The following is a 21,917-nucleotide window of genomic DNA, read 5'->3' as shown; positions in this document are numbered from 1 at the left end:
CCCCGGTGCTCTTTCCTGGCAAGGCAGGGGGTCGGACTAGATGATCTACCTAGGTCCCTTCCGACTCTAGCTACTATGAAACTATGAGTGGTGAATGGCAGTGGCCGGAGGCAGGGAGCTCACATGCAACCACCACCACAGCCATTCACCACTCCATGCCACCACCATGCACTGCTTCCCTGCACTGCCATGTGTACCCTGGGGCCGTCCTGGGTACTCCCAGGGGTATGCATAACCCCAGTTGACAACCCCTGGTTTAGGTCATTCTGAATCCTAGCCCTACCCTCCAGTGTATCTACTATACTCACCAGGTTGGTGTCATCCTCAAACTTGCTGAGGATACAATCCATCCGATCTTCCAGATCGTTAATGAAGGTATTGAACAAGACTGACCCCTGGGGCATTCCACTTGATACCAGCTACCAACTAGACCTCAAACCATTGATAACTAGCTGTTGAGCCTGACAATCCAGACTGCTTTCTATCCACCTTACAGTCTATTTATCCAATGCATATTTCCTGAGCTTGCTTGCAAGAATGCTGTAGGAGACCATATCAAAAGCCTTGTTAAAGTCAAGACAAGGTTCTTTGGGTGAATCTGATATCTTTTATTAGACCAACTTAAATAGTTGGAGAACAATTTTTAAGCAAGCTTTTGGATTCAAAAACCCTTTGTCAAGCTAAGGAAGTTTCAGCAGTTGGTGTGTGCTCTTGTTAAAGTCAAGGTATATCACGTCCACTACTTTCCCCACATCCACAGAGCCAGTCATCATCATAGAAGGCAATCAGGTTGGTCAGACCTGACTTGCCCTTGGTGAATCCATGCTGACTGTTCCTGATAGTGTTCTTCTCCATGTGCTTAGAAATGGATTCCTTGAGGACCTGATTTTTCAGGGACTGAAGTGAAGCTGACTGATCTGTAGTTCCCTGGATCCTCCTTATTTCTTTTCTTAAAGATGGATACTATATTTGCCCTGTTTCAATTATCTGGGACTTCCCCCAATCAGCACAAGTTTTCAGAGATAATGGACAGAGGCTTTGCAGTTACATCAGCTAATTCCCTCAGCATCCTCGAGTGTATTGCATCTGGCCCCATGGATTTGTACATGTCCAGCTTTTCTAAATAGTCCCTAACCCGGGGGCAGGCAATATATGGTCCGTAGGCTGCATCTGGTCCACCAAGGACTTTCATCTGGCCTATGGGGACCCCCAACAAACTGTGCCCTACCCAGCCCTTCCACCCATGAGGGTAGGAGCGAGGTACCCATGTGTACATGCACCCCAAAAAAGTACCCTATTGCCTGGCTCCCATCCTTGTGGGCAGAAGCTGGTCAGCGTGCAGCTTCTGTACAGGGCTGCTGCTGCCACTGCTGCAGCCCTCAGGGATCTGTTTCACTTACCTGGTCTCCTGCTTGCTCCAGGCAGCAGGTGGGGAAGCAGCTGGAGTGGGGCTACAGCTGGAAGGCAGTGCAGAGCTTGGGGCTGCAACTAGTGGCAGCATGAAGCCCATGCCCAGGGGGAGAGGGGGGCCGCAGCAGCATGGATCTGGGGTGAGCAGTGTGTGGGTGTGAGGAAGAGTGGGGGGTGTGCAGATCCTCCCACACTCCCCACAAATGGCATGCAGCTCTGGCAGGTGGTGGCAGCAGCAGCAGGTGGGGTGCTCAGGGCGCAGGCAACCAGGATATGTGGCTCTGGCCAGTGCTGCACATCGCAGAGAGGGGGATAGCCTCCTCCTGGATGCCTATATCACCGGTGCTTCCTTCCACTCATGCGCAGCCCCTGCACTTGCACAAGAGGGAAGGAAGCCCCATGTGCTGGAGCCAGCTGCCTTCCAGGCCAGGGCTACACAGCACTGGAAAGAAGCTTCCAGCATTGCAGCTGTCTGCCTTCCCCACGGGGGCAGTGCTGCAGGGGAGGGAAGGCCCAGGACCTTCCCCTGTGGGGTGGGTAAGGCAGCTGGCTCCAGTGCCTGAGGCTTCTGTCCAGTGGTGTGCAGCCCTGGCAGGGAAATCAGCTGGCTCCAGCACATGAGGCTTCCCTCCCTGCTGTGCGAGTGCAGAGGCTGCACATGAGTGGCATGGAGCACCAGCAATACAGGCAGCCAGGCAAAGGCTGCACCCCTCACTGCTGTGTGCAGCACTGGCTGGAGCCATGTCCCATTGGGCACCTGTGTCCTGAACTTCCTGCCTGCTGCTATGTCATGGAGGGGAGTGTGTGGGGGGGTCTGCATGCACCCCTCCTCACACCCCGACCCTGCCTCCACAATCCCCCACATATACAAGAGCTCCCAACATACCCTATGCAACCCCCCCACACACAGCCATACCCCCCACACCCTACCATATCCCCCACCCCCCTCCACTATATACAAAACTAAGAATTTATTTTTGGGGTATTATGCAATCACTTTTGTATACTGTATGCAAACACAAATCATGAAGAAAAATGATTTTGGTAATAAAATTAAAATATGCTATGGTAGGTGTTTGACTTTTTAGTATATGATTTTTTTTTTCTCTTTCTAAGATGGCAACCCTCCCTCCCAAAAGGCATATTTCTCGGTGGCAAGGGGAAGGACTTCTGGTGGCAAAGGTCAGGGATTTGGGGGTGGAACTTCTGGTCACAAGATGGCAACAGGGCAACTGTCAAGAGGCAGGACTACCTAGGCTGTCCAAAGCTTGTTAAGCGACCCTCCACCCAAAATAATTGCCTGCCTCTGCCCTAACTTGTTCTTTCACCACTGAAGGCTGCTCACCTCCTCCCCAAACTGTGCTGCCCAGTGCAGTAGTCTGGGAGCTGACCTTGCCTGGGAAGACTGAGGTAAAAGGGCCTAATACTTCACTCCTTTATTAGGCAAGGCTTGTAGGGCATCTATACACATGATCCGGGGTGCAGGAGAGGGCATTTTAATTGAAATGGCTCTTGGAGCTGCTATAATTAAAGCACCCACAGCATCATGAGTATTCAGCATTCTGAAAATCAAAATGGCAGTGGGGGCACTTGAACTAAAGCTTGTTTGATGAGTTTTAGTTAAAGTGTCCCTACCACCATTGTGAAGTTCGGGGACACTGAACAGATGTGGCACGGAGGCTACTGGAGTGCATCAATTAACATACTCCAGCAGATTTGATTGGACTCCTGCTAATCGGCATTCATCGGAGCAGATGTCTGGCTACTGGGAGACTCACCCCTGAATGAGAAGGGCATATTCAAATATCTTTAGAGTGCCAATAGCTAATCTCTTGGTTACCAGCCTGCCTATTAGAGATCACACGGACCCACCTTCCCACCAATCCTCTTCATTAACAGCAATTTCCCTACAGAGAAGTTATACAAGGAAAGGATTTATAAATAGTGAATACTCAAATTAAAGTGAATGGTTGCTAATCTGACACAAGAGGTGAAAAAGTGCTTCCTGAAAAGGCATACTACAGTGTATTTTTTATGTTTTAATCCCCTCCCTTTTATACAGTTTTAGGCCATAATACTTGACTCACTCCACATGAGACCCCTTGCTGCGCAGCAGGCTAATTTCATGGTAAAATGTCACCATCTATATGTGCAGATGCTTACTACACAGTAAGTTATTCTACTGTGCAATTAATTTGCTACCTGCAAATGCATGTAGAAAATTTAACTGTGCTGTAGTTACTGCACAGGAACTTATATGTAGATGCCAACCAGAAGCAAATTGGTCCTTAGTTGCCTCACCACCAAGGGCCACCCTTAAGCTAGCCCCAGGGCCATGGGGCTTGGAACTTATACAGCTCCAGGACTGGGTGGCTCTCTGCCTGCCCCTTAAAATGCTGTGGTGACCCACAGCATGGGGAGAAGCTCCTGCTCCTTGAGGAGAAGCACCTTGCCCTCACTGAGAGGATGGTGGAGGCCCAGAACCAGCAGTTTGCTGTGGTGGCCAGGGCAGTGGAGGGCACAGAGGAGGACCAGCCAGTTCTGGACACCATCCTGGCCCTGGTGGTCACATTTATGCCACATGCTGCCCTGCTCCCCAGCCTTAGCCTTGCTTGCTCCCTGGCAGCCACAAGCCCCCCAGTGGGTTTGGGCTGAGGTGCAGCACTACCTCCAGTAACCAGGTCCCCCTGCCCCAGCACCTGCCCCAGGGTTCCTGCTAGCTAGCTTCACTGCCTGGGCCTAGTCCTTCCACTTGCCCCAACTCCATGTGGCCCCACAGCAAGAGCTTCCCACAGCAGGACCATCAATGTGCATGGGCCCTAATGGATCTGGCCACTGGCTGCAGAAGGAGGAGCCACGCATGCCAGCAGAGCAGTGGCCGTATTTGTCCATGGGTGATCCCCCCCGCACCTCACCCACCAGCCTTGCCACAGTGTCAAGGCCAGGGTGCTGACCTGTCACCAGGCTCCATCCCCTAGATGCCCCCACTCTGGGAGGGCACACAGAGCACACTGTACATAATCTGCACAGGGAAGAGAATTTGTTATTGGTGGTGGGTAGGGTGGTTGGCAGAAGGGCTCTGTTGTTGGGGAGGGAAGGGGCAGAGATTGTTGTAGGATGGGAGGGGGGTCTGTTTTTGTGAAGAAGAATAACCTCTGAAAACTGTCTGCTGTAAGAATGGTGCTGGGAGTGCATGGTAGGGCTAGGATCCAAGGCCGGTTAGCCAGGTGGCCTACAGTGGGGAGTACAGAAGGAAGTGCTCTGCCAGTTCCTCTTGCACTTGGTGCTCTGGCCCCTACTGTTGTGTGTGTGGCTCATCTGGGGCCTCAGAGGTTGGGGGCCATTGCTGTTGCTGCCACTACAGCTGGTGTTCCCATTGCCAGGCATCTTTCACATGCTGTGCCTCCTCTGCCCAGGTCTCACAGAAGAGCTCTCCCTGGGGCCTTGGAGATGTTATGCATCATGCAGATTGCAATGATGACCCAGGAGATGTTGGCCTCTGTGACTTTGAGGTGGATACTGAGGGTGTGCCAGCATTTCTTCGGTGCCTGAAGGTGCACTCTACCAGCGGATGGTTCCAGCCCAGGCACCTGTAGAAGTATGCCTGATGGGGATCCAGCTAGCCAGTGTAGGGCCACCTAAGCCAGGGGAGGAGCTAGTAGGTTGGGTCTCTTAGAAGAAGGGGTAAAACCATCGCGTCACCCAGCTGAAGGTCTGGCATCCCTGGTGTGAAGTGCTCACTCTCCCCAAGGGCTGGCAGGGTGGAGTTGTGGAACACATGGGCATTGTGGGCACTGCCTGTTCAGTCAGCCCTTACATTGGTGAAAGTGCCACAGTGGTCAACAACAGCCTGCAACATGATGGAGTGAAAGCCCTGCTGGCTGTAGTAGGGGCAGTCACCACAAGGCAGGCATGTGATGAGGACGTGGGTCCCATCCAGGGCTCTGATGTACTGGGGGAATCCCAAGGCATGGAACCCTACCACTACCTGCAGGGGGTTGTGAAGCCAGAGCACAGTATACCCCAGAACATCCTGGAGGGTGCTATAGGACTCCAGGATGGCCTCCCTAGCTGTCCCTTTGCCCATACTGAATGGGTGGCTGATGCAGTGCAGGCTGGCAGGTATGGCCAGCTTGAGAAAGGTGATGGTCAGTCGGGTTTCCATGGGGAGGGGCAACCATATGGCGGTGGCCTGCTATGCAAGGTGTGGGCAGAGCTTCTTGAGGAGCTCCTGGAAGGTGGCCTGCTTCATGCAAAATGACTGCAGTCACTACTCATTGACTCAGGTGTGCCAGAGGGCATGCAGCCACCAGTTCTGGGTGGCCCAGTGGGCCCACAGACAGCAGATCTAGAGCCCCAGTACAGCCTAATAACAGCTCATGGATGGCACTGATGGCAGTGTCCAGGTGTGCATCATTGGCATCCCTGCTGGGGAGCACAGGGGCTGGGTGACAGCAGCATGGTGGCAGGGGGCCTCAGATGCCACAGTGAGCCTGACCACATGACTGTGCAGCACAGGGGCCAGACAGGGCCAAGAGTGACCGGGGCCAGGCAGTGGTTGCCACAGCACTGAAGTTTCGTGAGCACGGTTTTAAGGAGGAGCCTGAGAAGCAAGTCATCATTCCCAGGGCCTGGGAGTGCAGCAGTCATCATGCAGTGGTCACAGGCTGTGGTGACAGTGACAGAGGGCTGTGCCAACATGCTGGACCCTGATCCAGGCCAGAAAGGCAGGTGACCAGGGAGCATCACATGGGATTGGCTTTTAAAGAGGGCCCCTGGGCACAGGCAACTTGCCCAGAGCTTCTAGTTCCCCTTCGCTGCTGCAGCGGGGTGGTGCGGGGCCAGAGGAGGCTGGGAGCAGGCTAGTGCCATGAGGAGCAACCCTGCTCCAAAATGGCTGCATGTGTAGACACTTCTTCAGGGCAGGTTTACTCTACAGTAATTACTGCAGAGTAAACCCATATAACATTTATTACATGTGTAAATGCACCCACTGGGTCTAAGTTCCAATGTAGGAAATTCCTTCTCTTCATTCCTTTCTTTCCCCATTATACCTGTGCTTTTCAGAGGCCCAGAGTTTAGGAAGTATATGTTAAACACATCCTAGAACAACTTCCATCAAAAACAGACCTTCCCTTCCCTCTGCTTTGTATGTTGCATCCTTCCAGCAAAGGAGGGAGGAAGGAGACTGGCTGAGCCCACAACATCCTCTCTGCTTCATGAATTCTGAGTCAGAAGGTGAATCCTACACTGAAATCTTCCCCTGCCCCCCAAATGCAATTACAGTTTACAGAGAGGCATCAATATTTCAAAGCCCCTAACTCAGCTTTCCATCTGTGCTGCCTTTCCATGAATTCCCTTTGCTGGCTGAATAATTGGCAAGGGGAATGTAGATAGGACTTTTGCAGTTTGGTTTAAAATCACTAGGCTTAAATGGCTCAGTTCATGAGGAATAGGAACAGACTGGAAATGGTGTATAATACAGCTATGTTGTCTGACAAACTGTCCTTATCTGTTTTGCTCAGTGGGCTTTTATTACCATCACAGCCAGCCAGCAGCTCTGGCCCAGTGCATGGGACCTGGCACATAACCCCTTTGCCTTACTACAGTACTCTCAGCTGGGTGGTTAGTTTATCCATCAAAAAATGCACTCCTGGGTTAGCCAAAGCTTTTTAGGTCAAATTGAACAAATAGTTTTGGCCAAAAGGAAATAATGTGTATTTTTAAAAAGCCAGAATGATTCGTTTTGTCATTTCATTTGGCATTTTGCCATTTTTGTTTTGAAATAAAATTTGAGACGAAATTAGCCTACATGTAATTTAAAAGGAATTTTAGAAAGTTAAACCTAGAATACAACAACAATATTAATACACAATTTAAATGAACTGCTTATTTATTTGATTTAAAGACAAGTCCTCTCACCCCATTTCATAGATTTCATAGACATTGGGGCTGGAAGGGACCCCGGAGGATCATTGAGTCCAGCCCCCCGCCCCAGGGGCAGGAAGTCAGCAGGGATCATAGGATCCCAGCAAAATAAGCATCCAAATATGTCTTGAAGGTGTTCCAAGTGGGTGCTTGAACCGCCTCCAGCGGCAGTCTGTTCCAAATCTTGGGGGCTCGGACAGTGAAGTTCTTTCTCATGTCCAGCTTGAATTGGTCACGGTGGAGTTTGTGACCATTTGATCTTGTCATCCCTTGGGGTGCTCTGGTGAACAGACGTTCCCCCCAGATCCTGATGAGCAACCCTGCTGAACTTATAGGTGGCCACCAGATCACCCCTGAGCCTGCGCTTTTCCGGGCTCAACAGCCCCATTGCTCTCAGCCTCTCATCATAAGGTCTGTTTTCCTGACCTCTGATCATGCGCGTGGCTCTCCTCTGGACTCTCTCAAGCTTCTCCACATCCTTTTTGAATTGTGAAGCCCAAAACTGGACATGGTACTCCAGCTGCAGCCTCACCAGGGCCGAGTCCAGCGGGAGAATGACGTCCTGGGATCTGCTTGAGAAACATCTATGGATGCAAGTCAGCATTTTGCTTGCGCTACTAGCCGCAGCATCACACTGAAGGCTCATGTTCATCTTGTAGTCAACCATGACCCCCAAGTCCCTTTCATCTGTAGTGTTAACCAATGTAGCACTACTGAGCCTGTAAGCATGGTGCAGATTTTTCCTCCCGAGGTGGAGAACCTTGCATTTTTTGCTGTTGAACACCATCAGGTTCTTTTCCACCCATTTCATGAATCTGTCCAGATCTGCCTGGGTCACCCTCCTGTCCTCAGGTGTGGATGCTTTGCCTCAGAGTTTGGTGTCGTCAGTGAACTTGGCCAGTCCACTTCTGACACGAATGCCCTCATCATTGATGAAGATGTTAAACAGTGTAGGCCCTAGGACAGAGCCTTGTGGGACCCCACTGGTCACAGCACACCAAGACAATTGACTCCCGTCGAACACCACCCTTGGGAAGACTGTCCCTTGTCTCTGAATCAACTATGAGGTGGTGGGGAACCAGGCAGCTGCTGCAGCTCCAGTTCTTCCCCTGACCCAGGGCTGGAGCCAGAGCCAGAGCCAGACAGCAGCTGATGCCTGTTCCCTTCTATCCTCTGCCCCCTGCCCACCCCCCACTCCTCTTAGCTTGCTCCATCATTGTTGCCTGAAGGCTCTGGCTCCACTCAAGCCTGGGGCATGGAGAATGGCACCACCCTGGCCCAGTAGGTGTGGCAGCCCCAGCCCCAGCCTCAGCTCCAGCTCCAGGGCCCAACGACAGTTGCCACCACTCCTGCTGTTATTAGGCTGGGCTGGGGCCATGCCCTATGCCCCAGGCTAGAGTGAGGATGGAGCCTGCAGTCTCTGAAGCAATGGTAAGTGAAGGGAAGGGGCAGGTAGGGTAGATGGGGGGATGAGGCAATGGAAGGGCAGGGGGCCTTAGGCTGCATGGGGAAACAGGCACAAGGGGAAAAGCAAGTAAGGGGGCATGTTGTTGGAAGGGTGAGATATGGCGGGGGCAAGGTGTAGTGGGGAAGAGGCATAGGCCAATCTGCTTGACCTCTCCCACCATCTGCCCCTCCTCCACCTCACCTCCTGTCCTCTAACTACCCCACACTGCCTGCTTCCCCCATCTGCCCCACTACTTCCTGCCCCCCTACTGCCTGCTCCCATGCCCCTCGTGCCCCACTGCCTGCCCCTTGCCCCTGATTTCTTCGCTGCAGAAGTGGGGGAGGGAAACAGATTTAAGGTGACCCTCTAATAGATTCTATACATGGAAAATTATAACATAGAATGTAAGTTTTTGGGTTTCTCTTAAATTTGAAATTACCTTGGATTCAGGTAAACACAGTATTTGGTTTTGGTTAAAAATAAATCAATTGACTCAAGAATAATTTATTTCTTACTCTTCCTTTTGGCTAGCAAACCCTGATACGATTGGCATGGGCTTACTCATGGTGCCTGGACACAGGGTCTTCCTTTCATTGCATATGGCGTAGACAATTTGTTCTCAATCTGCAGCCCATAGGCCACATGAGGCCCAATCAGCACACTGCTGTGGGCTATCTGACATCCTGTTAAACTATTTGTTAAATGGATACATAGGAAGTAAGTTGGGTGGGTCTGGTCCACATAACATATTGAGAGCTGCAAGTGTGGCTCACTCTGGCAGATAGGTTGGCCTAACACTGATCACAAATGGCATCCCCACCTGGTTCCCTTGCAAAACACAGGCCACTACTCCCAAGAGCCCAGTCACACTCCTGTGTCCCATGTAATCCTAGTGGTGTCGAAGGACCCAAAATGGGGGATCAGGCCCACAGCCAGAATTATTTCAGGGCTTTTTTCAGTGCAACTGTATTTTCTCCCTTCAGAATAAACCAAAACTTTTTCTCTTGCAATTTTGGTGAGGAGTAGCCCTGCAAAGCCCCATGGGCAGCTGGGTGTGGTCTTGCTAGGAGTGGGCCACAGCCTTTCAGATTTTCATGATTGTCAACAGCCACTGCTCATCAGCCAGAAGGGCAGGAAAAGAAAACAGCAGAACTTACATAGTAAGGCTGTGCAAAATTTCGGCAGCCGTTTCGTTTCAGAGGTGTTTCATTCCATTTTGGCACCTGAAACACTGAATCCAAAACAAAACAGAAGGCTAGTCTCTCTTTTTGGAAAGGGTTAGATATACACCTTTCCAGTAGATTACAGATACAAGATATAGTAAGCAGATAGAAGAAGATATAGTAAAGACATAGAAAATATATTAGACACACACACATTAAGCAGATAGAAGATATATTGCATAGAGAAAATATATTATACACACTTACACATATATTAAACACATACAAGATATGTTAATCACACACACATGTTCCAGCACAGCAAACATTATGAAGCGTGCTGGAAAGGCAGGTGCCAGGTCTTCTGGCAGGCAAGTGAGAGGGGGCAGAGGGAGAGCTGTAAGTCCTCCCACCCCCTGAAACGTATATGTACCCTCTTCCCTAGCAGGCATGAGGCTTCTGTTGCTAGTGGCAACAAGGAGGTGGGAGCAGTGTCTGCATCTACCGCACCTCCACTAATAACAACAATAATAATAATTCCCAGCACAAGCATGACAAGCACCAACATGAGAGTCTCCTCCACCCCAGTTTCAGTTCTCAGCCTGAGCGTCTTAGTGCCAGAGGAGGAGCTGGATCTGGAACCAGAGGAGCTCAGTACCATAGCCAGGGAAATTCTGGGGAATGAGGGGGAATCTAAGTTTCTGCTCCACACCTCTCAAAGTTCCCCTAGAACCAGGTCATCTTTTCTGGAAGGCACTGTGGAGGAGGTTTTGGAGCAGCTGGCTCAGGTTCACCTGTCCTTGTGCCTCTGCCTGCTGAGGAGGGGGATAAGGTAGGATCTGCAACCACAACCCAGAAATGAGGGGGTAGTTTAGTGTGGGATGATTTTGTCATGGCAGATGATCCCCAGTATGCTATCTGCCTGCACGGCTAATGTAAGGCCAGCTAGGGCAAGCACGAGAAACACATCAGCACCATGGGGATGCTGAAGCATATCAGGAGGCACCACCCCCTTGTCCTTGCTTCTCCTCAACCATGGCACCAGTAGGAGTGTGCCCAAAGGGAAGTCCCCCTCTCACTCCAACATCCCCATCTCTCAGAAGCAGAGGCAGGGCACCCTGGACCAGTAGGGGAAAGGCGGAGGGGAAGTGGGGTGTGTTCCCAAGGCGAGTGCGGTCACCCAGAGCATTGTGGAGATGCTTGCTCTGGATGGCCAGCCCTTCTCCTTAGTTGAGCTGCCAGGGTTCAGGTAGCTCATGGTGCTCGTGGCCCCATCATACCATGTGCCCACATGCACCATCTTCAGCAAGCTGGTGGTGCCGTCCTTGTATGAGGCATGCAGGGAGTATTTGAGGGAGGAGCTGCACAAGGCAGGGCTGCAGGTAGCGTTGCACTTCACTTCCAACATCTGGAGCAGCTGGGGTGACAATCATGCCTACCTCTCCCTCACAGGGCACTGGAGCAATCAGTCAGGCCATCGGTGGGTTCTCCTTCAAGCCAAGGTGATGGATGAGTCCCACACGGCAACAGAGATCAGTATGGCCTCAGTGTAATATGTAACTTCACCCTAATTAGAGTACAGGGAACAGAGATTCCACTCCCTCTCTTGGGACAACCCCTCCTGACAGCAGTACCTCTCCTATTTGGATAAATTCTGATCCTTTTTCCCTCTCTCAGGGAAGAAACCTCCATACAATTCTTTTCCTCTCCCTGCTTTAGTTAGCTGCTATGCCCTCCATCCCTGCTGGCTGTTTGCTGTGTTTTTTATTCTTTAACACTAGCATGAATATACATGGTCACTACTTCCCATATGACTTAATTGTGGCTTCCTTTTCTCCAACAGTGGGATGGCAGCACTGCCTTTTCCAAGTCTATTTCTCTTGTAAGTTCTTTGAAACAGGACCTGTCTCTAGGATAGTTTTGCAGTGTCTAGTGCAATGGTTCCCTGATGCCTCGCTTATGAGTTACTTAATTGATAAGGTAGGGCTGCTTCTTCTTTCAGAAAGTAAATCTTTGTCTTTAGCTGTGACACATGAAAGCCAAGATGCAAAAGAACTAGAACAGGTGATTTTCCATTAGGCCCATTTTAGGGGCCCATGGGTGCATCTACACAAGATGCTTTACTACAAATTAGCATAGTTTACTGCACAGTAAGCATGTGAATCTACATCAGTACAGTAAACCTCACAAATAGCAAGTAAATTTGCTACCAGCTAATGCAAGTAGCAAATTTACTTGTGAGTGATTACTGTGCAGTAATTCATATGGAGATGCCTGACAGGGAAAAAATCTGATTCCGGTCAGTTGGAAACCAGGGGGCGAGAGATTGCTCCCTGCCCCAGGAGCTGCCTGCTGCCAGGGTGGTCTGTGCCACTAAAGCCCGGGTGGACACTATGTCCTGGCAGCAGTGAGATCCAAGTCCCACTGCTCCAAGATTGTGATATGGGATCCTTATCTCCGAGCCTCCACTTTGACATTATGATTAGGGAGGATGGGGGCTTGGAGCTCCATGCTGCTGAGGCAGGGGGCTGGGAGAACCTTATCTTCCAGCACCAGCTCCACAGTCACAGGGCTGGTGCTGGGAGATAAGTGTCTTCTAGCCAGAGCCCCATCACCATGGAGCTCAGCCTGGGAGATAAGGATCTCCCAGCACAGGGATGGGAAGCCTGTTCCCGGCTCAGCTCCATGATCCTGGTACTGGGTGGGGAACAGGCTGTGGAGCTTGCACAGCTGTCTCCTGGCCCCCAAGATGAACATGGGCCGGCAGTGTGGGGATGCAGTCAGGAAGGCCAACCATACCTTGTTGTGCATCCACAGATGCATCTCAAGCAGGTCCAGGGAGGTGATACTCCCTCTATGCGGCACTGGTCACAGCTGGAGTACTGCATCCAGTTCTGGGTGCCGAACTTCAAGAGGCATGTGGACAACATGGAGAGGGTCCAGAGGAAGGCCACTCACATGATCAGGGGGCAGCAGGGCAAGCCCTACAAGGACAGGTTATGGGACCTGAACCTGTTGAGCCTCCATAAGAGAAGGCTTAGCGGGGATCTAGTGGCCTGTTACAAACTAGTCAGGGGGGATCAGCAGGCTTTGGGGAAGTCCCTGTTCCCCCAAGCACTGCCAGGAGTGACTAGGAATAATGGTCACAAGCTGGCAGAGGGTACATTCAGGCTAGATATCAGGAGGCGCTACTTCACTGTCAGGGTGGCCAGGATCTGAAACCTACTTCCAAGAGAAGTGGTGCTGGCTCCTACCCTGGGAGTCTTTAAGAGGAGGCTGGATGAACAACTGCTGGGGTCATTTGACCCCAGTACTCTTTCCTGCCATGGCAGGGGGTTGGACTCGATGATCTGCTCAGGTCCCTTCTGACCCTACAAACTATGAAACTATGAAACTCTTTCCTGAGCCTGCCCCTTGGAAGCCCACCAGGTGCTGTCTCCCAGCTGGGGCAGCACCTAGCCTGCTAGCAGCCTGCCTGGGTGGCTCCAGTGGGGGTGCTTCTTCCATGAATAGAAGGACCAGGGCCCCTCACAGCTCAGATGCCACTCAGCCCACTGGCAACTCACCACCCAGCTGCAGGAAGGACTGGATGTGACAAGAAAAAAGGATTGCGCTCCTCACCGTAACATGATGGAAAAATTGAAATGGTGAGTTTCAATTAAAAACTCACCATTTCAATTTAGGGGCATAGAATAAAACCCTGAGTACTAAACCCCCATCACATGTACAAGCACCCATGACTCTTAGAAATATGTCTTCCTGATGCCTGTGAAATTCAAACCACCTATGGCATTCATAGCTGTATTTCCTCGGCTGCTGTAGTTTTGGTACAGTCATTCTGCTGAACATCCTATTAATATTTAATAATGAAAAAAATGAATTTCATTTGTGTAGCGTGGGATCCTGTGCTGTAACCATGTTCAGCCTTCCTTGTAAAACTCATCAGTTAGATATTTGCTTTCTGAGACTCTCAGTGTGATAGAAAATCCATGCGCTATTTATATATATAAAGCCAGATGCCTGAAACTGACCCTAAAGAAGGGTCCTCCTAAAACCAAGTTATTCCTTTCCTGATGTTTAAACTTCCTGAACTGTATTTTCAAAACAAAAGATAAATTAATCACAGAGACCTAGAGAAGGAGGTCTGGAAGGGACACCCATAGGTCGTCTAGTCCGACCCCCTGCCTAAGGCAGGATCATTCCTATTTAAACCATCCTGTACAAATCCATAAACTAAACTTTTAATAAAACTACACAGTCAACCCTGACATAACACAAGACATAAGCTACTTTGCTGCAATCAATACCAGAGATCAGGAGTCTCATTCCCCAAAGACAAGCTTCAGAGAAATAATTTCATGCTCTTACTTGTAGCTGCCTTGCACAATTTATATTCTCATCACCTCTTTAACAGCAGTGATAGTCACCAACTGATCATGGAAAATATCTTTTGCCACAGAGACATTGGCTTTGGAGGAAAAGCAATAAGTAACACTGCCTTGCTGTAATATAGATACTAAATATCTATACCAAGCAGCTGGGAACATCTGGGAGGGATAAGGATTGTGTGATTTCAGTGTTTATGAGTGGTCAGTGAAATGAAGAGTATGATCTCTTGAGGTTGCTTCCAACCATACTTCTATGATAACTATGAAAAGTATTATTCTTTGGTTCTCAGATTTCACCTGACAGGCAGATAACCTTATTCTGGGAACTAAATCACTAGAGGGAAAAAGAAAGAACTGGCTTGATATTTTGCCACTGTGGAAGAATGTGTTGCACAGATTCAGCAGGGGCATAGCAGATAATGATATGTTAGTACAGGCTTTACCAAGATGACACTTTTGTATCCTGTTGGCACGTCAAAAAAGATTAGGCTGGCAAGCCTGCATCAGATTTCCATGTAACTCAGATAAATCTGCATGACTGATCAATGTCTAATTACAGTAGTATAAATCTTGATAGCACACCAACAACGTATGCCATGAGTCTGTCATGAGCAGGGATCCTGGTTTTTTCTAATTAACACCCCCCCCCAACCCTTTTGGTTTTAAAAAAAAAAAAGTAACCTCAAATCCACATTTTTCCATGATTAAAATGAAACACTGCTAATATATGTATTATTAATGGTGTTTCATTTTCACTTTTTTCCCACTGAAAATTGGGGATTTTCTAAAATCAAAGAAAACCAGGATCCTTGGTCATGGGTGCCTTTGTTCAAGAACCCTTCAACTTTTACATTATCTTGAGGACAGAATCCTTCAGAGAGAGGAAGCCCAAGAATTTCTGACTTCCAACTCTGAAATTAGTTCAGGAGATCACATCATGATGGTTATTGTGCTACTGGGTCTGATGTATCAGACTCAAGGAAAAATATGATCTCACAACTATATATGGGAAATATAAAGTAAGCAGGGAAACACAGCTGAGATAGGGCATGACACTTTAGGAAAAGTGTTTTAAAGGATCTGGTACTGCTCTCATTTACATCAAAGAAAGTCTGGTAAAAATTTTAAATGTCAGCTCTGAGCAAATTAGCACAGTAACTGCTCAGCCCTTAGGGTGCTGTACAATATTCTTTCAACAGGGTGGTCTGGTCCTTTAAGAAAGAGCAGGCTGCCCTTTTGAAGAACTCCAGCTATGAGTATTTAGGTAATGAGGGAGTATTTGAATAATACCTTAAAATCCTAGAAGAGAGATAAGGGGGAAAAACTGGATGAAGTATCAGTTTGCAGGCATGAAGCAAACTAGAACCTAAATACAGTTACTAACAGGGAGGAGATACACTACTGTATTGGGCTAGAGCTAAAGGCTCCCTCCTATTGCTCAGAGACGGGCTAAAGTCTTCTGTTTGATAGTTTGTTTGGAGCAAGGACTGTGTTTTTGCATTTAAAGGCCTGGATGAGGAGCTCCTTAGGCAGCAGAAACAGCCTTCAAAATAGCAGGCTCACCAACCTGCTTACAGTCCTATCTTCTGCTGCTCAGAGATAATTATTAGGGGTGTGTAAAGTGGGCAGTATTCGATTCAGATTTGGATTTGGCCTCATTCAGGGATTCGCTGATTTGGATTGCCGTCCCGATTCGATTCAGCCAAATCTGAAGATTCTGTTCTGATTTGGAGAATCGGCAATTCAACCATAGACACAGCTTTATATGTTTTTTCTATGTATCTTGAGGTACCAGGTGCAGTTTGTGAATGCTGAGATGATGGGGCAGATGGAGCATCCCATGGGAGTGTATGGGGGAGTAGGGTATGCCACTGAGTGCACGGGGGACCCCCCTGCACCCTCCTGGGTCAGCGATCAGCTGCAGGGGGACACCAGGTGTCCCCCCCTAAGACCCAGTCGCCGAGCCAGGGGCAGGGGGTGCCCCACACGCTCCACGGTGGACTCAGAAGTGGACCAGAAGTGCTTCTGATCCACTTCTGGGTCCGCCAGATGCTCCTATGGGACTCTCCATCTGCTCCATCATCTCAGCATTCATGAGCTGCACCTGGTACCTCAAGGTACATTGAAAAAACATATAAAGCTGAGTCTATGGCCAAATCATCAAATCTCTCTCAATCTCTCTGTATTGAATCAGAGGCTTCCAATTTGATTCAGAGAAATTAATGGGTCTTCTGATTCAATCTGGATTCAGAGATTCGGCTACCGAATTGGGCTGAATCTCCTCTGAATCCAATCAGCAGCCAAAGTGTAGCATAGCCCTAATAACTATCTATCAATTCTAGTACTTGTCTCCACTGAAACCATAGATGAAAAATAGCTTCACTTTTTTTCCAAAATATAAAATGACAACAAAGGCATCCAGTTTATGAAAATATGCACCCTTTAAATCCAAGGGAAATACAGTAGAGATAAAAGTGAATGGCCAAGTGTGCCATACTGCTTTTTATGTGCTGGATTAATGAAGGGGCAAGGGGAGGTCTGATCTTTTACTGGGTGCCTTTCTCTTTGCTTTTCTCTATGTGAATTACCTTATTTTTTCATTGTGTTTAATGTTTGATTGATATTATGTTTCATTCTGAAAACACTTGTGGACAAGGGCACGGACAAGGATCAGATAGATCCATATATAAATAGGCCCTTCCATGGATAAGCAAGGCATGTCTTACTGACTTAGAAACATGTTACCGACAACCCAAATTGGCTGTAAAATACAATCTTTAGTTTTTAGTTGTAAGTATATCAATAACATTTAATGAGGTGAGTAAACTTATATAGTACAGTCCAGATACATTGCAGGGTAAAGTTCCTAACCTCATTGCAAAAATTGCAGATGAGCTAGGGGTATACAAAATAGCAAACAGCCTCGTGAGACCACTGCAATGCTCCAGCTAATCTCTGTGGCTTTTATGTCAGGTATCAAAGAAAATATGGAAGGAAGCTTGGTATTTTTTTATTCCTCATGTTTGTTTTTTTCCTGTTATAAGTGCTGGAGTGTTAGTGCCATGCTAAGAAGCTGATTGCAGGTATCTTAATAGTCTTATTATCTAAATAAGTATTTGACAAAAAAGGTAAATTATCAGTAGGTAGACTTGGGTTAACTATATGCAATCAGGATACCCCAGAAATCAGAATCATGCCCTGAAGCTAGAGATGGGCAGATCATCAATGACATGGTTAATTAGCCAAACCAAATATTTAGGAGAGAGAGAGAGAGAGAGAGAGAGAAGGGAAAAAAAAACTTTTGTAGGATGAATTTTTGTTTTACTTTTTAACCTTTCAAAATTTAATTTAGATAAATTTCAAAATATAAGTTTGTTTTAGTTTTTTTTAAAATATTTCATTTATAAATGTCAAGAATGGTTTTGGTTGTGTTGAAGTGATGTCATAATGGTCTAGGAAATATGAGAGAAGGAAAAGTTTTTGTGGGTGGTATAGCTTATTAAATCAACTGCATGTTTGGGAAAGATTTAGACAAATTTTCATTTATCATAATACCCTCCCTTGGGTATTTTGAAGGCAAATAGGCACAGCAGAACTAAATAACAGATGAAATAAAGGCACATTTAAAACTCCATGAATAAAAAAAACCAGGATGTAAGAGAAATTATCAGGTAGCCAAGAGGCAAAAAAGATATAGTATAAAAACTGCAAGGCCAATGGAAAACCCCTGCCTAAGACACTTCCAGTGAAAGAGGAGCAGCTGCCAACACCCATGAGTGCATTGCCTGCTGATTGTCCTGCAGAGGCCAATCAAATGGCAGTGGACATGCAAGTCATGGTGGGAGGCCACTTTGCCAGAATCACAGATGAGAATCAAGGTGGTAGCATGTGGAGGTGCTCCCCTCCTTGTACACAGCCCCTAATTAAACATTGCAACTGAGCCTGAGCTCTTCTCTGGTCATTATTAGTATTGGCAGAATGGAGTTGGCGGAGCTGGGTGTGAACAGTGGCTTGACACTTTATGGATCCTGTCAGAACTGCAGGGGTTAAGTGGGGCTGTGGGTAACTGCTAGCTGAACAGCTGCCATCCACAACTTAGGGAAGAAAGGAAGGGAGAGCTTGGGAAACAACAAGCACACTATTTTCTTTTGGGACAAAGTGCCATTATACAGATGTCTACTTCCAGTGTTCTGAGCCAAAGCTTGAAAATCCGTTCAGATAAGAAGCAGTAAGTTTCTTCCAAGACACTGGGAAGTATATCTGAACACTTGTTTCAGAACACTGTCCTGGGACAAGTGGCCTAGGTACTCCACAATGCACCACTTCCTACCCAATCCCAGCTGCTCTTGAAATTGAATCAACTACTCTAGCCCTAGTGGCAAAACTCTAGTCCTTAAGATAACAAGGCAAAGGTGGCCTCGCTCACCTGCTAATTGCCAGCTATTCTGTGCTCACCAATCACTTAAGATAAGCATTGGAGATGCGTCCATTTGAACAATCATGAACACATCTACTTATCCTTGGACACAGATTCATAGATGCTAGGGTCAGAAGGGACCTCAATAGATCATCAAGTCTGACCCCCTACCTAGGCAGGAAAGAGTGCTGGGGTCAGATGACCCCAGCCAGATGCCTATCCAAAAACAACTTCAAACTCATCCATCCTCTGTGGACAGCCACCTATTGAGAACATCTTCAGACCAATCCTTTATCCACTGAGCCAATGTCTATATTACCCATCAATCCATTCACCTGGCTTCAGACATCCACCCTTCATTGATCCTTCAGCAATGGCCCAACCATTTTTGTCCAGTGCCATTTGCAAGTATGGCATCAACTGGGACCAAGAAGTACTGGATTTCCTCACCAATTAGGAAGAGATTTTGAACCATTGATCACTCCCATTCAAGCAAGCAAAACCAGGAGGTCTTCAAATAAATCCCTGTGGAAATTGTAGCCTGTGACTGGACTCAGTGCTGCTCAAAGTGCAAGGTTCTGAGACAACAGTTCATGAGATTACAGGATGCCAATTACATGTTTGATGCATCCAAGGTTACATGTACCTTCTATAAGGAAATGCCTTACGTACTCATGGGCTTTGATGCAGTGCAGCCCAGCTGCCTAGTGGACAAGGCCTGCATTGCACAGGATACCAACATGGACTCCCATGACACCTTAGTTGAAAGTATGCAGCTCCCTGAATGATCACAGAGGCATCCAAGGAGAGGTACCATGTTGAGGACTCTCAGGTTATCACAGACATACCCTAAGATGGGCCTTGCCTCAGGCATAAAATGGTTGGATTCCTCCAGCTACCCCAGATCTTCAGCATCCTTGACATCCTGTCAGAACCTGAGGCAATTGACTTGCAGCCCACTCCAGCATGCAGAGACTCCCCATCCATGGAAATGCTTCCTTCCTTCAAGTCCCAAGGAACCAGCTTGTGAGAAGATCTAAATAGGGAGAGTATGCAACCCACATTGGGCAATGATAAGTGCCAGCCTACAGCTAGTGTAGGGTAGGAAAAATCTGGTTAGGGGTGCTTGAGAAGCCAGAACATTCCCTGCAGAAGCCCATGACCCAACTTCGGGATTTCCCAATTGCTTCCCCTGTCCCCACCACAGTGCCAGAAGATACTGTTCCCACATACAGTATCTTCACATGCACCTGGGACTGCAGCAGTTTGAGCCAGGACAGAGCATCCCTGGGCTGGCAGCAGACTAGGGAGGTCAGTCCCAGGCTCTGGGCCATGGTGTTGAGCAATGGAGGGACCAGATGGGGCATGACAGTGCCCAAAGGGTGGAGTCCTGTGGCTTGGTGGCAGGTAGGGGTCTGGCCTTCTGCTGCCTGGGCTAACCAGGTGCAATTTATGTCCACGTCAGCATTTTCATGTTTGTTTAGGCACAACTATTTTCTCCACCATAAGATAGTACTGTCCTTGACACCTTGACAGTACTATCTTACAGCAGTGAAAATTAGTTTGCTGAAGTCTAATAGAATTGCACATATATACTGTGATGCTTTACACTGTAGCAAATTAGTCTACTTAGCAGCTAAACACACATGTAGATAAACCCTACATGTCCTATTACCTGCCTGTAACACTGCTCCCTTTGAAGGCAGGCAGACAATAGTTCTCTGGAGTTCTATGCCAGGACAGAGGGGTTTGTGCCAGCGGGTGTAAGGTTGGGAATAAACATGGTGCAGGGTGCAGTCTGGGATTTCAGGCTGTAGAGTGAGTAGGGAAGCTGTGGGTGGGAGCATCACAGAATAAAATCGTTGCTGTAGTCAAGAAAAGTTGCCAAACCAGTCATTTATTTCCCCCCTAATAATTGTTGGCTTAGAAATGGCATGTAAAGGTTTGCTTTTTGGGAATTGGCTTATAGGTATAAATACATGCATTAGAATGGTTTAAGATGAGCATCAGGGGTTAATTGATTTCTAAGAGCTTTGATGCACAAAGTGTCTCATGGCCCTGGAGGCAAATAGGCTGTCTACCACAAGACCAATGGGTACACACATAGCCTAAGAATTGCGGGGGCATCCTATAACATGAGATCACAGCCTTCAAAGCAGACAGGTTGATTAACACAACAGGGACACATATCCTGGGAACCAAGGAAGTATGTACCATACTGCCCATAACATGAGATAAGTGACACCAGCTACAAGCCCTTAGAGCACCAGCGGGGGGAAGAGGGAGGCTGAGGTAAGTGGGCAGAGGGACCAGACGCAGCTGAGCCAGATCTGGAGGGGAAGCCCCCTGGATCCCTCTTAGCTGAGCCAGTAGGAAGCTGCGCCATGCAAACAGAGCATGCAAAGAGGGGGAGGGCTAGAGGGAACTGTCCTCCCAAGCTAGGGAGCACCCCCAGGGTTAACCTTTGGGGAACAGGCTCTGGAGGCACCGGATTCTCGCAGTAGGGGAACATAGGGGGCGGGACTCCTGGGAGGCACATCTGGGAAGACTGGAGTGCCTGATTGGCTGATTGGGGCAACGGCGGCAAATTCAAACTGTGGCCTTTAAAAGCCACAGTTTGATGTAGCCCCCAGCACTCAGGAGCCAGGAGCAGCAGTGAGAGGAGGGATCCAGGCACATGTGTGTTGCGCATGCACGTGTTCCCCCTTACCAGACCCGAGGCAGAGGCGGATGCAGCAGCAGCAGAGCCAGCAGCGGGGGCAGCAGCAGCTCCTCCAAGCCCGAAGGGAGGTAATGCCAACATGGATTAAAGGAAGCAGACGGCGCAAAAGCCCCCATGGCTCACCAAAAGCATTTGGAAGTGTCTCCTAGCAAAAAGGGAGGAGTACACCCAATGGAAGGGAGGGGCCATCACCAGGGAGGACTATACTGAGGTTGCTCGGAGATTCAGGGGTGCAGTCAGGAAGGCCAAGGCGGAGATGGAACTGGGACTAGCTTCCCAGATCAAGGACAACAAGAAGTCCTTTTTCAAATACATAGGGGGCAAAAAGAAGGTACCGGGTAACGTGGGGCCTCTGCAAGACATGCTAGGAAATTTGGTTGTCACACCAGACGACAAAGCTAACCTATTTAACAACTTCTTTGCCTCCATTTTCCTGAGCAGG

The 21,917-nt window shown here is 48.5% G+C and overlaps 1 long non-coding RNA gene across 1 annotated transcript in view; it reads right to left on the bottom strand.

Moving 5' to 3' along the window:
* Positions 1-10,507, bottom strand: part of LOC109311080 — a 21,720-nt gene extending 11,213 nt beyond the window's left edge. The window contains exons 1-2 of the long non-coding RNA XR_002101405.1: positions 10,496-10,507; positions 8,608-8,611 (exon numbers count right to left, since the gene is read on the bottom strand). This is a non-coding gene — a long non-coding RNA (uncharacterized LOC109311080). The remainder of the gene's footprint in view (positions 1-8,607; positions 8,612-10,495) is intronic.
* Between the last annotated feature and the right edge of the window lie 11,410 nt (positions 10,508-21,917).

This window comes from Crocodylus porosus, unplaced genomic scaffold (genome assembly GCF_001723895.1).
Source record: "Crocodylus porosus isolate Cpor-Errol unplaced genomic scaffold, CroPor_comp1, whole genome shotgun sequence".
Taxonomy (NCBI): domain Eukaryota; kingdom Metazoa; phylum Chordata; order Crocodylia; family Crocodylidae; genus Crocodylus; species Crocodylus porosus.
The sequence above is the reverse complement of the archived record's forward strand: the minus strand, read 5'-3'. Positions and strand labels throughout refer to the sequence as shown.